The following is a 4354-nucleotide window of genomic DNA, read 5'->3' on the forward strand; positions in this document are numbered from 1 at the left end:
GGGGGGGAGGCAGAGCTGAACAGACCTCATGCCTGGCAGTTAACTACTTTCTCTAGTATATTTCACCACCACCTCCTTCTCCTCCAGTATGAGAAAGAAAGCACTATTTGCTCAGTGACACCTGTGATAAAAGATCATTATCAGCACATGAACCTGGACAAACCTAGTGCCTTGCATGAAAAACAAATTTAGTGTGAGCTTACAAGTGTGTCACTGTGTGAGAATGTACAGCAGAGAGAGAGTGTTAACCAGGAGGAATGAAGCCTAAATCAATGTGATTAATTCATGTTAATTGCTGCCCCCTTGGGGAAGTGCCATGGTTGCTTTGCTGATACACAGTTTTTGGTGCCTCCTCTTTGCCCAGAAGATAAATCTCCCAAGTCAATAAAGAGACAGGTGCAAACTCCTGCTGCTTCACAGCTTCACACTGCAGTTACCCTTCATCCCAGCCACTGACAATAAAAAAGTAAAACATAAAACACTAGACCTACAATAACTTGCTCTGCAAACCCTGAATCCTGCAGTGGAATTCAGAAAATGTTAACACAACTTTGGTGATGAATCATATAAAAACAGGAAGTGACAGATTGTTATGAATTCTCCCTACTGCATATTCCACCACAGTTTAGAGGCTTCACACAGCCTGCACTGCAAAGCTGCAGGGCATTGTCTGCATACTAATATCCTGCTCCTTCTGAGCCGGGACTCTCAGAGGCCTCCTCCAATCGTTTCAATGGTACTATCCCCTCACACAAGAAAGACATTACTGACACTTGTGAGAACAAGTTGTGCTGTACATAGTCGTCCTTTCAAAAAGACACTCAGCTATCAAAGGCATATTAGGCATGGAGGAATGAGGCAGGGATTCAGGCCAGGATAAAATTGAGATTAACCACATTTGGACTAACACTGGTGAAGTCACTTCTTATAAAAACACACAAACCATGTGGGTCAGAATTACAATCAACCTATTCACTCCTCTAGTCACAGATCAATGTACTGTAAACAGACATGGACTAGAGGCAAAGTAATGGCCAGCAATCAGTCAGACCCAATTAAATGATTTTAATGGCTATGTCTGTGAATGTGAATCATCTTTATTCAAGGCTTTAGTGTAACTGAATAAAAGGATTTTAGATAAAGGAGAGTAGATTTACACCAGTTATATTAAAAATTGCAATGCTTTCAGAAAACACAGACACACTGGACAATGCTATTTCTCCTAAATTCATCTAATGATGTATGTTAGTTAATTTGTTCCTAATGAGGGCTCAAATTCACCGAAAGACAGTTGTGTTTACTGTGGTGGACATTTAAATTTGCATGAACATATAATGATTTTAAATTCCAAGTAAGGCTTTAGAAAAATACTTACAGTACAGTAAGAAAGTCTGTCCGAATCCCTCACCAAGCCATCAGATTGACTGCATGTCATTACTTGTTCAAAGGTGATCTGTTTCTTCAGTCAATATTGGGACAGCTGGGGAATGAGCTGCTGGGTCAATAATGATGCCATGAGACAAATTTCACAGACAAGGTCATGAGTCAGTTTCACAGGAACAACACCTTGCTGTTTTGTACCACATGATGTGAACATAAATGCCATAAAAGGCCCACAATGAAGTGGGTCACTGCAGATCTCTTTCCTCCACCCTATTTGTCTTCTAAACGTAGTCTCACCTCCAACACAAGCTTAAGGTGGTATTCAAGCAGGGAGGATGCATCTTCCTTCAGCTCAGAAATATTCCTTTAGATTTATTTTTAAAAAAGCACAAACTACATTAGCCTCCTTTTCCCTCAGTGCAGAATTATACATTACATAAAGCCAAGCATAGAAAACTATTCATGAAGGGAGTAAAGTCAGTCAATTCTGACTCACTTCCACAAATAACACAGGAAACAAAGCATGAGAGAAAGGTACGTGAGCAAGGTACATAGCACGATAGTAAATGATCATTCAAGCATGGCTGACATTGCACTCCACAGGAACTCAAAGGCAGAGAGGAGAATGAGGAGGATGAGCAGCCCGATTTAGAGCAAACAGCTGTCGTGCACTTTGCCTCGCTACACATCTGCCAAGTTACTGTGGGCAGGGCGCTGAGGTGACTTCCTAAGCTCCACCAGTCTGTGCCTCTTCCTCACATAAATTTCAAAATCACTCTGTTGACATACTATTTTTTCCTTCCATGATACTCCCCAGTTAAATAAGATATACTGCAGTTACAATTAGTTAACATGTCAGGATTGCAGCACTAACAGTATGGACTCCTCATTCCTTGTTCTGTTTGTTCAGGAATCTGCTTCAGATGTGCCGACACTGTGCCTGCCTGTAAGATGCAGTTCCTGCTTGTTGGTGCCATGTGACTATTCATTGACTAGCTCAGCTCAGCTCAGCTCACAGCATGCCATTACTCTGTCTAGGTGAATGCCACTGCATAAGCGCAAGCAATGGTCTGACACTTCATCTTGAAATGGCTGGCTAGGAACAGTTTTGACACATTCAGAAAAGTTGACTTTGACATATGGCTCTTCTTTGTTTCTGAAGATCAAAAATGGACAGAAATATAATGGAACTCCTTAAGTCCATTAAAGTAAAATGTCATGTCAAATCAATTGTAGCCTCAAGTTATAGTTTAAATGAATTACTCTTTTTAAATACCATGATTAACCTAAAATATTAACAGCAAAGGGGATCTTACTTTTTACTAACATCTATACGAATTTTATTTACCACATAGGATACACAGTAAGACTCAACTACTGGTAGAATCAGTTTGTGGAACTTCTGTCCAGACACATCTGTCTGGATCCCACTTTCCAGAACTCCACAGGCATTATCCTGTAGCTGTTATTAAACTTTGACTTTGGGGTCAAATCCAGTCCTCATTAATAGGACTACTAGGAATCATGCAGAGATTTGTATGCAATAATGAGAAATAGAGGTGCAGTCACAATTCATTCAGCCTTCTCACCCCTGGGTGTAACTTGTAATTACTCCTGTAGGGCTTTGGGGAGATTGGCAGATTAAAAAGGAGTTGCCCTGAGGCCGGTTGGCCAGCCAGCCAGCCAGTTAGGCAGCCACAGAGCCTCTCCTGATGTGACACCGACTCACTGTCTGACAGGAATGTCAATACACCTACTCAAGGTGACACCTGACTTGACAAATTATACAGTCTTGTATTAATATCATTCAAGAAATAAGTTCCTACAGAACCATGTGTCACCCACAACACTATGATGAGGGCAAGTGTATAAAGTCATGAGTGTGTTGTCAGGAGCACAGTGGCCTCAATAAGAATTTGGCTGCATCAAGACTTCCTAGAGTTCACCATCTGGACAAACTGAGTAACTGGGGAAGAAGAGTCAGGGAGGTGACCAAGACCAAGAACTCACTCTTAACAGAGCATCAGAGGTCCTGTACGGAGTGGGAAGGTGGAAGCCACTCTCGACTAAAAGGCATGACAATGCCCTGAAGCATATAGCCAAGACAACGCCGAGTGGTTTCAGGAACATCTTTCTGTTCTTGAGTAGCCCAGCTACAGGTTAGAAGTGCAATCCATAGATCATATGTGGAGAGAGCTGAAGACAGCTGTTCACAGACACTTCCAATCCAATCTGATGCAGTTTGACAGAATGTCCAAGGCAAAATGGGATAAACTGCCTAAATTTAAGTGTGAAGCTGATAGAAACCTTCCCACAAAGACTAAGCTGCAATTGCTGCCGAAGAGGCTTCTACAAAACACTAAAGTTCTGAATATATTTATTTTTTAATATTAATGAATCTGCAAAAATAATAAAATTACTATCATTATAGGCTGAGTGTTGTTTCATGAGAAAATGGCAATTTTACCCATTTAAAATTGAAACAAAGTTCAAAAGGTAAAGCAGTCTGAAAACTGTGTGAAGCCATTGTATAAGTCTTGAGATGATTCGAAATTGTTACTTTATCTTTTTTTGTGACTTTGTACTTCAAATTCCATTTTAGAGAAGAACATTGCACTTTTTACTCCATTCGATGTATTTAGTAGTCATAGTTAATGGTTACTTTGCTGATCAAAATATTGCCTTTAATTTATGCCTTCAATGTGCGATCAGTATACATCACACTGAAATTATACACTAATAATCAGTTCTACTGATCAATATAAAGCTAGCAAACACAGTAGACTTCTTCACAAGGCTAGAGCGCCCCCCAGTGGTGTACTAAAATTTGCCCTACATGTTGTAAATTGCAGGACTTCAGTGATCCAGGTCCTAATTCTACAATCACTGTCTGGTGTCCAGACATAAACCAGGATGTTTGTGCAGAAACTGATGACATAAGTAGACAGTGGGAGCTCAGTGCTGCTAATGC

The 4354-nt window shown here is 40.6% G+C and overlaps 1 long non-coding RNA gene across 1 annotated transcript in view; it reads right to left on the reverse strand.

The window, feature by feature from the left end:
- The window catches only part of LOC109968025 (uncharacterized), a 67454-nt gene that overhangs the window by 61445 nt on the left and 1655 nt on the right, over positions 1–4354 (reverse strand). The window lies entirely within an intron of this gene.

Source organism: Monopterus albus, unplaced genomic scaffold (assembly GCF_001952655.1).
Source record: "Monopterus albus unplaced genomic scaffold, M_albus_1.0 scaffold141.1, whole genome shotgun sequence".
Lineage (NCBI taxonomy): Eukaryota > Metazoa > Chordata > Actinopteri > Synbranchiformes > Synbranchidae > Monopterus > Monopterus albus.